General features: G+C 37.7%; 1 long non-coding RNA gene across 1 annotated transcript; it reads left to right on the forward strand.

Annotated features, from left to right (window-relative positions):
* The first annotated feature begins 2542 nt into the window (after window positions 1-2542).
* On the forward strand, window positions 2543-11029 carry LOC126381325 (uncharacterized). The gene is made up of 3 exons (XR_007568770.1): window positions 2543-2611; window positions 3274-3393; window positions 10903-11029. It is a non-coding gene; the product is annotated as an uncharacterized LOC126381325 (long non-coding RNA).
* Window positions 11030-12591: the final 1562 nt, after the last annotated feature.

Here is a 12591-nt window from a genome sequence, read left to right on the forward strand (position 1 = left end):
CCACTCCGTTTTACCGTCAGCAACAGATTTCCGATTAAGCCTCCTAGCTTTAATAGCACGGCACTGAGTAGTAGAGCACTCTACAGACGACAAGAACTCTTCCATCGACCATTCAACTGGGATGTTCTTCACAATACCCATGCGAGTAATGTGGAAAGTGGGAATAGACGCTGTATATTTATTGTCATGAAGCAGAGGGCTATCAATAAACAAGTTGGCATATTCGGCGTTTTGAAACTCGACCACCACTCGGTTGCGACCAGCAGATTTTATACCTTCTCTCAAGACTCCAGGAACTTTATGTTTATAAATAACTTGGGCAAATTTGAGAAGTCTGATAGTTAGGCCTGCCGCAGGGTCTGGCTCCACCCGGGAGACATGGACTATGAATGGTCCTTTATCAGAGTCACTGTACTTTAATTTAGTGTCACAGAATTCTGGGAGGGTATATGTGTGTTGAACGGAGGCTGTGGGAGGGATGGAGTTATCTCGCTTAGGTTGAGAGTTAGAGATTGGTTCAGAGCTTCGTTTAACAGCCTTTGCCGTTTTTATAGGCTCAGTGGAATGAGGAGCGATAATATCTCGGTCAGATAAGTGCATGTCAATATCGAGTGAGGTAACCTCACCACCGCCCCCATCTGGGGGCTCCTCAGGATCCATCCACAATAGTTAGAATTAGTAACACCACTTACCTGTATTTAAGCACAACAGACACAGAACAAAACAGTAAACAGTCACAACAAATAAACCGTTTTTCACTGAAAAATCCCAATTTATAATTCGCGCACGTGTAGTAAACAATACCTCAACGAGCAGAATCCAATAAATTTGTTAACCACATAATAAAGCTATTCATTGAAGAGCGCCTGCACACATCCATAAAAAAAAAGGAGACGAGAGCCTGAAGTCCTCAACAACAATATAAAATAAAAAAGTATAATAATCCTAATTAATAGTGACTATTAGTACAAAAACGAGTTTAAGTTTTCACCACCGCCAGCACCACGCCACGACAGGAGACACCTCCACTTATAGTGCGGCATGGGCCGTACATTGGTCCTTCGAGAAGAAAAAAAATTATCAGCGATACGTCGCTGTGTGGGAAAGGACAAAAGGAGCGCAAGATTTTACGTGAGTGCATCAAATTACAGCGATCCTGCGACTACGACATTGCAGCAAAAAGCATCCCTGTAACATTCGCATCGTTCCTGTGTGAAAATTTAACCCTTCAAGAAAGTTACAACGTGTCATCGTTAGTGTTCCGGCAGTGTCATCGGCAATATTCAACACTGAAACACTCTGAAACATCATAATTACAACAAGACAAAAGTTACTTCAAGGAATTTAGTGCATGCATACTGCCTTTTTGAGTCGTTAATTACAACATATACCTAAAGGTTAGTCATTATTTTGCATTACATCCGCCATTATATTTTTTTCTACGTGTTTCGTCGTGTTCAACTGCTATCAATATCAAGGTCAACAAGATAAAATAAAATTTTTGTGTGGTAACATTTTCAAAATTGTATCCGCCATATTTTTCTGTGTTATCAAACTTCCCTCAATCACGTCAATCAAGTCAATATAATTTATTTGTGCAAGCAACATTAAAAAAAAAAAAAACTTAAAAAATGGCAGATTATGCCACCTTAGTGAGTGCCAGAGGTTATGTGAAAGCGTCCATAACGAGATTATATAATTTTGTGAAGTCTGATGCCTTTAATAAGGCTACGAAATCGATCCTTCTAGCCAAAAGGGAGCGACTTATTTCTGCGTTCAAGGATTACGAGGGCTACAACATGAAAATATTAACTACAAAACCGCAAGACCCCGAGAGCGCGGAAGATGTCGGCGAGCAAGAAGATAAGTACGTCGAGATATTGGTTAGATTGAACGACGCCATTGCGGCTTTTGATAAAGAAAATGACCAACTCAAGACTAACAAAGAAGCTACACTACCTCTGGCCCAAATTAAACTGCCTAACGTGCAAATATGTACCTTTACAGGGAAATATTGTGAGTATACGCTGTTCATAAACATTTTCAAATCAGTGATCCATAATAACCCCAACTTGGACAACGTCAAACGATTGTATTATTTAAGAAATTTTCTTAAAAACGAACCATTAGATCTCATTAAGAACTTACCCTTATCAGGAGAAAGTTACTCTGAGGCTTTGTCAATCCTTACCGATAGGTACGAGAACAATACGCTCATCATGAATGATCATATTACGCAATTAATTGACCTGCCTAACATAAAGTCTTCTGCGACTAATATAAGGGACTTTGTTTCTCAAATAAAACAACATATAGCTGCATTAAAAAAATCTAAATTCGAATGTAAGCAGTTGGGATCCTATTTTGTTGTGCATTCTTTTGCGTAAGATAGATACCTTTACAGCAAAGGCCTTTCAGATGGAGAGGGACGTGAAAAAACAGCCTACGTTGATAGAATTCCTAGAATACATGGAAAAGAGAGCCATGGCACTGGAAACTGTAGACGGAGCTCAACAACAGTCGCCGTCGCCGTGCTGCTCTGCAAGGGCACCCGCTCCAAAGCCGCTGAGTGTCTCACCATGTGCTGCGCAACCTCCTCCATGCCCATTCTGTAAGTATACTGGAAATGGTTCCCATAAGCTGTTTGCATGTCCGAAATTTAAATTGATACCTGTAAAAGAAAGAACAGCATTTGTTAATAAAAATAAATTATGTAAAGTGTATTTGAATGCACACCAAGGCCGGTGTAGGTTTTTCTTCAGGTGTAATACCTGCAAAAAGGCTCACAGTACTCTATTACATGATGAAAGTTACACGAACGCCAACATGCCGGAACAGGCTTCCCCTGTTGTCTTGATAGCTAAAAATAACCCTAATCAAACCTTACTTCCCACAGCACAGGTAAAACTGATGCGCAGTGACGGGACTGAACTACATATCAAGGCGCTGCTAGATACAGGGTCGCAGGTTTCTTTTGTTACTTCTCAGGTAGTACGGGAGCTGGGTCTCGAGCCAAAAGAGAGCAACATTGACATTGTTGGAATAACAAATGTCAACAACAAAGTAAAATACAGCATTTCCCTCGAAGTCCATTCTCTCACTTCGCAATTCAGGGTAGCTGTAAACTGCAGTGTGGTCGATAAAATTACATGTAAATTACCACAACAACAGTTCAAGAAGATTACTCTGCCCCCTGGTATTAGGTTGGCAGACGAGAGCTACAATAATCCTAGCGACATAGATATGCTAATGGGATGTGACATATTTTTCCAGATCCTCCTGCCTAATCAAGAGCTGCAGAATGTGGACAGCGGCGCCGCTGCTTCCCCAGCTCCGTGCATCATCAGCACGCAATTTGGCCATATATTAGGAGGTACCATAACTAATACTCAAGTAAGTCATTCTCATTCACAAGAAAAAGTATCACTCTTATGCACTTCTTGTGACGAAAGCATCAGCAAAACAATGAAGCAGTTTTGGCAAACTGAGGATGTGCCTATAATATTTAATGAAGCTTCAACTGAAGCAGAGCTTTATGAAGATAACTTCAAAGGCTCAGTACAGTTAAATAATGAGCAATTTCAAGTAGATTTGCCAATTAAGGTGCCTCTAGAGCAAGTCAATGACCATTTAGGCGATTCTTTCAATCTTGCCCTGAATCGGTTTGTCAACTTAGAAAAAAAACTTCATAAAAACAAAGAATTGTTTCAACAATATAAGCATTTCATAGATGAAATCATCGAGCTAGGACATGGACAGTATATATAGACATTGGGCAATACGACTTTAAAAATGATCCTATTTACGTTTTACCTCATCATGGGGTCATTAATGAAAAGAGTAAATCAACAAAATTAAGGGTTGTTTTTGATGGGTCTATGTTGACTAATAAAAAGGTGTCATTAAATGACATATTGCTCAATGGCTCTGTTGTCCAGAACGATTTATTCGAAATACTTTTATTATTTCGACTTGGTACTCACATGTTTACCACGGATATAAAGAAAATGTTTCGGTGCATTGCTTTAAATCCTACTCATGCCTCATTACAGAACATCCTGTGGAGAGAGGATCCCAACCAGGAGATCAAATACATTCAGCTGACCACCGTCACCTACGGTCTCAAAAGCTCCAGCTTCCTCGCGACGCGGTGCCTGTATGAGCTCGCAGATATGCATGAGGGGGAGCTACCTCTTGCTTCCTATATTTTAAAAAATTGTACATATGTTGATGACATATTGTATGCAAACTTTGATCTGAATACTACATTAGAAGCTAAAAATCAAGTAACACAATTGTTAGAAAGGGGTAGCTTTCACACACATAAATGGGCGTCCAATGTTCCTCAAATTCTGCAAAATATCCCAGAAAATGAGCAACAATTTGATAATATTGACTTTGAAAAAGATAATTTCAATTTAAAAACATTGGGCATTAACTATAATGTAAAAGATGACTGCTTTATCATAACCTGTCCCACAAAGTTCGGTGTAACTAAACGAGAAGTTCTCAGTTTCATATCAAAGTTTTATGATCCCCCTGGGTTTGTAGCCCCAATAATAATAACTGCAAAGAGCTTCATACAGACACTGTGGACTGCGAATATCAGTTGGGATTCTCCCTTGACAGGTGATCTGAGAGAAAAATAGTTGTTGTTTGTTAAAAGCTTAGATAGCATGGCACCTATTACATTGCAAAGAAATATAAATACTTCACATGCATCGTCAACACAGATCATTGGGTTTGCTGATGCTTCCAGCACGACGGCTTACGGCTGCTGCATTTATTTGAGAGTGATACATGAAGGTAATGCACGCTTATACTTACTTTGCTCCAAGTCCCGTGTTAACTCGCTTAATAAGCCACTAACTGTGCCCCAATTGGAACTGAATGCTGCACTACTGCTGGCCAAGTTAATGGTAAAAGTACATAAAGCTATTAGCACAAAAATAACAGTGGATAATACTTACTTGTTTACTGACTCAAAAATAGTCCTAGCGTGGATTGGCATACAGATAACGCAGCTTAACGCTTATGTGGCAAACAGAGTCCAAGTTGTAGCACAGTTAACGGCCGGGTGGACTTGGCACTACGTCCCTACTCATGACAACCCTGCGGACTGCATCACGCACGGCGTAACTCCCCAGGAGCTCGCGGGCAACACCTTGTGGTGGCGCGGCCCTACATTCCTGCGTAATCATAAGTATAGGTTTGATGAAAATATTGACTTACCTGTTAATACTTTACCTGAAATGGAAGTGTCATCTTCAAAAGTTGAAACTACAGTTTCCAGCTCCATCGCTCTCTCGGCAGCACTAGGCTCTTCTGACATATTTGATAAATATTCAAATATTCAAAAAATGACTAGAATATTCGCATATGTTTGGCGTTTCTATAAAAATTGTAAAACAAAAGATAACAATAAAAGAATTAAAAATAACTTCTTAACAAGCAGCGAAATAAAAAATCCATTGTTATTAATTACTAGCTGGTACCCGCGACTTCGTCTGCGTACTTTTAATTTGAATATTAAGGATTATATAAAAGGAACGGTATAGCATGTGATTAAAAGAGAGTAAGTAGGTATATTTAAAAAAATAAAAAATATCTGTTTACAGTAGTTATAAAGTACCTATGTATTCCATTGAGTGGCAGAAATTACCTAGGAATATTTATCGGTCCCTTATGTCCAAGACACTTACAGGGGTCAGCGTCACGTTGTGTACAAAAATATTTTAAAATGACCTAATTTAAAACTTTTTTGTACACAACGTTTGCTATTTTGTTATTATTTGTTAAAATGTGGAGATTGTTTGGACTCGACACTCGCGAGCAGGACACGTATACACCACGTGCGCTCCCCCACCACAAGACAGCGCCGTTGACTGCCGCCACACTTCGGCGAATGTGCGCGACGACGAACGACGACCGACGGCAGTGGCGGCGATGCAGAGTATTCGTTAAAAGGAACTTTATCTACAAAAGCCAAATTTTTTTTAACTTGATACACCCAAAACTACTAAATATCATGTTCCTAGGTTCAGTGGTTAATATTTTGTATACAAAAAGTTTGGCTTCGTAGTTCCCGTTCCGAATCCGTTCCGTTCCGTTCGAATTTCGGAAAATCCGTTTGTTGAAAAACTCTGCACATCCTAAGATACCTACGTACCAAGTTTCATGGTTTTATCTTCAAAAATGACGAATACCCATACAAACTTTCAACCCGTATTTCACCCCCATACTGGTAAAAATTTCAAAATGCTTGAACAAACGATTTTTTGTTTGTTATTTAGTGCCTAAACACAAAATTTAATATTTTTATCTTGAAAAATGACGAACCTCATAAAAAATTTCAACACCTATTTCATCCCCTCAAAGATCGAATTTTCAAAAACGCTTTAACAAATTGTTTTTTTATTTCTTATCAAGTTCCTAAATATAAAGTTTCGTGGTTTTATCCCCAAAAATGACGAACTCCCATACAAACTTTCAACCCTCATTTCACCCCCTCACTGGTCGAAATTTCAGCAACGCTAGAACAAATGTTTAATTATTTTTTATCAAGTGCTTAAATATAAAGTTTCATGGATTTATATTTTAAAATTAAAATATCCCATACAAACTTTCAACCCCTATTTCAATCTCTTCGTCCCTTCTTTTCGCAAGATTGTCTGTGCCAAATTTAATCAAAATCGGTTGAGAGGTTTAAGCGGGAAAGCGTAACAGACAGACAGACAGACAGAGTTACTTTCGCATTTATAATATTAGTAAGGATTATTTTCCCTCGTTAAATAGTAAACAAACTAAGTGTAGGTGTTATAATTTCGTTGACGAACTGATTACCTATCCGTTTCTTTGTCTAAAATGAGTATTACCTTATTACTATGATTGATTACTGGGCTTACAAGTTCGTATAAATGTCTATCGAATTACCTCCTCAAGTTTAAAGCGTAGCTAGTCATGTAGTACTATATTAATTATGTGGTGTAAGTAATTAGATTTTATCTGTATGTAATGTAACAGTCAGTTGAATAAAAAAACGTATACAAATCAGATCAATTAATTGGCGTAATGTGATTCTAGAAAGAGTTTTAATGTTAATAGATAGCTAGCTATAGCTATGTGTAGGTTCCTGTAGGAATGAGATATAACTGTTTAATAAAGACAGTTGCATAAAAATTTTATCATAAATTCCCTAAATTATGGCGCCTACCTACCCTCTAAGTTAGAAAAGTGATCAAATACTAACTTGAAGTCACTCAGTTAAAAAAAACATCGAAATCATTCCAGTAGCTATGGCGTCATGCGCTTCTTGACACGATCACGAAATCTAGATTTCCGCGGGAATGAGGTATTTTCCCGCCATAAAAAGTAGCCTGTGTCCGTGCCTAAGATCCTATCTTTAAATTAACCAAGTCTTATAAAATTCCGTTCAGACGTTAAGGCGTGAATGAGGCAAACTTTTAAAACAAACAATAAAAATCACTAACCTAATTAGTTTTCTGTCTACTGCCTACGCCTTAAGTACGATAGCATAAATATTAATAGGCCATATCCTTTTCTAGATTACTATCTATCAGCTAACTAAATTTCATCAAAATCCGTTGAGCCGTTTAGGCATGATAGACAAAACTCCCAGCAAAAACCATAAAAAAATCACTAACTCAATTCAGTTTTCTGCCTACTTCCTACCCCCTAAGTACGATGACGTGATCAATTTGATCGTACAACCGTTTTTAGATAACCAACTATTACCTTACTAAATTTCATTAAAATCCGTTCAGCCGTTTAGACGTGAAAGAGCAAAAGTCCCAACAAAAACGACTACAAATCACTAAATCAATTTAGTTATCTGCCAACTGCCTACCCCCTAAGAACGATGGCGTGATTATTTATAGCCTATGACCATTTCTAGGTTATCATCTATCACCATACCAAATTTCATCAAAATCCGTTGAGCCGTTTAGGCGTGAAAGAGTAACAGACAGACAGACAGACAGACAGAGTTACTTTCGCATTTATAATATTAGTAAGTATTAGTAAGTATATAATATTAGTAAGTATATTAGTAAGTATGGATAAAACATGAACAAAATAAATATTTTTCTAAGGAAATAAATTCATTAAAAAATAATACAACATTAAATGACAATTCATTAAAAATGTTACATCCCTTTCTGGATGAAAATGGCATGGTCAGAGTTGGTGGGCGACTCCACAATTCTGCTCTTCCCTATGCACAAAGGCATCCCGTTATTCTGCCTAAACAATCGCGTATAACTGATAATGATCATTCATGGTGAGCACTTACGGTTACTGCACGCAGGCCCTAAGCTTTTACTATCAGTACTTAATGAGAGATATCTATACTTATAATAAATCTGTAGAGAGGTCAATTCTGTACATTAAATATTTTTTCAAAATAACTATCAGGGGGTGATAAGTGGTCGATACTGATGCCAAAAATGCAATCAGTAAAATTTTTGTCTGTCTGTCTGTCTGTCTGTCTGTCTGTATGTTCCTTATAGAAACAAAAACTACTGGACGGATTTTAATGAAACTTGGTACAATTATTCTTCACACTCCTGGACAGGTTATAGTATACTTTTCATCACGCTACAATCAATAGGAGCAGAGTAGTGAAGGGAAATTCTTTTGTATGAAAAATCTAAACCACTCAAGTTAGACGTTTGAAATTTGGCATACAGGTACCTTAGATACCGTAGAGGTGCACTAAGAAAGGAATTCCCGAAAATCCTACGGGAACGGGAATTAGCGGGAAAATCCTTTTGTATGAAAAATCTAAACCACTCAAGTTAGACGTTTGAAATTTGGCATGCAGATACCTTAAGTACCGTAGAGGTGTACTAAGAAAGGAATTCCCGAAATTCCTACGAGAACGGGAATTAGCAAGAAAATCCTTTTGTATGAAAAATCTAAACCACTCAAGTTAGACGTTTGAAATTTGTCATGCAGGTACCTTAGGTACCGTAGAGGTGCATTAAGAAAGGAATTCCCGAAATTCCCACGAGAACGGGAATTAGCGGGAAAATCCTTTTGTATGAAAAATCTAAACCATTCAAGTTAGATGTTTGAAATTTGTCATGCAGGTACCTTAGATACCGTAGAGGTGTACTAAGAAAGGAATTTCAATTCCCACGGGAACGGGAATTAGCGGGAAAATCCTTTTGTATGAAAAATCTAAACCACTCAAGTTAGACGTTTGAAATTTGGCATGCAGGTACCTTAGATACCGTAGAGGTGTACTAAGAAAGGAATTTCCGAAATTCTTACGAAAACGGGAATTAGCGGGAAAATCCTTTTGTATGAAAAATCTAAACCACTCAAGTTAGACGTTTGAAATTTGGCATGCAGGTACCTTAGATACCGTAGAGGTGCACTAAGAAAGGAATTCCCAAAATTCTCACGGGAACGGGAATTAGCGGGAAAATCCTTTTGTATGAAAAATCTAAACCACTCAAGTTAGACGTTTGAAATTTGGCATGCAGGTACCTTAGATACCGTAGAGGTGCACTAAGAAAGGAATTCCCAAAATTCTCACGGGAACGGGAATTAGCGGGAAAATCCTTTTGTATGAAAAATCTAAACCATTCAAGTTAGATGTTTGAAATTTGTCATGCAGGTACCTTAGATACCGTAGAGGTGCACTAAGAAAGGAATTCCCAAAATTCTCACGGGAACGGGAATTAGCGGGAAAATCCTTTTGTATGAAAAATCTAAACCATTCAAGTTAGATGTTTGAAATTTGTCATGCAGGTACCTTAGATACCGTAGAGGTGTACTAAGAAAGGAATTCCCGAAATTCCCACGGGAACGGGAATTAGCGGGAAAATCCTTTTGTATGAAAAATCTAAACCACTCAAGTTAGACAATTGAAATTTGACATGCAGGTACCTTAGATACCGTAGAGGTGCACTAAGAAAGGAATTCCCGAAAATCCTTTTGTATGAAAAATCTAAACCACTCAAGTTAGACGTTTGAAATTTGGCATGCAGGTACTTTAGTAAACTTAAAGCTTAGTTGCAACAGGATATTACAAAATTCCCACGGGAACGGTAGTTAGCGGGAAAAAACATTTGTATGAAAAAATCAAATCTAAATAAAAGGAGAAACTGACTGACTCAGTGACTGACATATCAACGCATAGCCTGAACGGCTAAACGTAGGCATTTGAAATTTGGAAGGGACATAGCTTAGGTACCGTAGAGGTGCACTAAGAAAGGAATTCCCGGAATTCCCACGGGAACGGAAATTAGCGGGAAAATCTTTTTGTATGAAAAATCTAAACCGCTTAAGTTAGACGCTTGAAATTTGGCATGCAGGTACCTTAGTTAACTTAAAGCTTAGTTGCAACAGGATATTGCAAAATTACCACGGAAACGGGAGTTAGTGGGAAAAAAACATTTGTATGAAAAAATCGAAACCGCGTAAGATAGATATTTTCAATTCAATTCAATTAAATTATTTATTGCATTCCATGTAGTACAATGGGGTGTTACATAGGCATAGGAACTAAAACATGGACCCTGTAGGGCACAGCAACGTTGAAGGGAAGAGAGGAAGTGTGTATTAAAATTAAAACTCAATGAACAATCAATTTAAAAAAAACAATTCAATCAATTGATTCAATCTAGCATGCATGCATACCTTAGTAAATATAAAGTTTATTTTTGGCTGTATTTTGAAAAATGGGAGTTATTGGGAAAAAAAAATGTACTTATGAAAAAATCTAAACTGCATAAGTATGCACTCCCACACACACAAAGATCTCTCTCTTATATAACACGCCACGCGGACGAAGTCGCGGGCAAAAGCTAGTTGGTTAATAAATGGTTTAAGACATGTTAAAAAGATTGTTTACAAATGTAATGTATGTTTCAGATTGAAAGCTGAGGCTTCAAAGCAGATGATGGGTTCCTTGCCGTCTGATAGGGTTACCCAGGCTCTTCCATTTGATCGGGTTGGCATAGACTATGCCGGACCGTTCAACATTAAACAATCCAGGATAAGACGACCTGTGATATCAAAGGGTTATTTTTGCCTATTTGTTTGTTTCACAACGAAAGCGGTTCATTTAGAAGTCGTGTCAGACATGACAACCGCATCATTTCTTGCCTGCTTCAAACGTTTTGTTTCGCGGAGGGGTCTCCCCCATGACGTTTACTGTGATAACGCAAGTAATTTCAAGGGGGAAAGGAACCAATTAACTGACTTATATAGCTTAGTCAACTCTCAGAGCCACCAGGCACAGGTCAATAATTATGCTATTCAAAACAATGTTCGCTTTCATTTTATACCGAGCTATTCGCCTGTGTTCGGGGGGCTCTGGGAGGCGGCTGTAAAAAGTACTAAGCATCACTTAAAACGTACCGTTCAAAACGTTGTACTTACCTATGAGGAGATGTGTACTGTTCTCGCGCAGATAGAGGCGATATTAAATTCCAGACCTCTGGTACCTCTATCAAGTAATAGTGACGATTTTTCATACCTCACGCCTGGTCATTTCTTAAATGGCAGGGCGCTCGTTTCGTATCCTGAACGTGACCTAACTAATGTTCCTATTTCAAGGATAAAATTATGGAATGTCACTTATAAAATAGTCCAATCATTCTGGAGCACGTGAAGTAAATATTACTTAAATAATTTACAAAACCGACCTAAATGGCGTGACGAGTGCCGGAATATAAAAGTTGGCGATTTAGTTTTGCTGCGTGATGACGGTACACCTCCCCTCACATGGCCTATGGGTCGCATAACTAAAGTCTTTCCAGGTAAATACGATAAAGTAAGAGCGTTTGAAGTGATGACTTCAAATAAGCATAAACATGTAAGGTCTATTACAAAAGTTTGTTTATTTCCTACTAGCTTTTGCCCGCGACTCCGTCCGCGTGGCGTGTTATAAAAGAAAGATCTTTGTGTGTGTAGGAGAAAGGTTAAAAAATGCTTAATTTTATTATTTTTAAATGAGGTTACAGTATAAGTAGCTCAGTTAAATAATGAATTGTTATTAATTTGTAGATTATTAGTTTATGATTTGGTTTGATATTTTAGGAAAATACGATCAGTTTCGAAAATGACAATGGGCACTTTTGTATGAAACTTGGTCCAAGAACCTCCACTGATGAGACTTACATGTAATGAAAGCTTATGGTTTCCCTATGATTCTGGCAAAGTTCTATCAAATTCTGTCCCGGGGTTCTTTTTTTACGGCCATGTTTGTCCTGGCTAAAAATGTGATAAAAATACAGTGGGAGCTGAAATCGACTCAAGATTTTTTGCTGGATAACTAAGTCTACATAAATAATTATGTATCATATTGCATATCATTTTAAAGAAAATCTTTTCCAAAATCCGAAACATAAAAAAAAACAAAAAAAAATCTTTATGTAAGCGAATTATAGTCAATTTATATCTGCAGCGCCATTGTTTCTCAGTAGCTAAGTTCAAGTGTCATGCCTTTTACCCCTTCCAAAAGTATCTTACCGATTTTTTTTTTATATTGCTTCCGGAATTTGATCTGAGTGATAATAACAAGAAAAATAAATAGACATCTCTCCGATAGAAACCGCC

Source organism: Pectinophora gossypiella, unplaced genomic scaffold, assembly GCF_024362695.1.
Source record: "Pectinophora gossypiella unplaced genomic scaffold, ilPecGoss1.1 Pgos_45, whole genome shotgun sequence".
Lineage (NCBI taxonomy): Eukaryota > Metazoa > Arthropoda > Insecta > Lepidoptera > Gelechiidae > Pectinophora > Pectinophora gossypiella.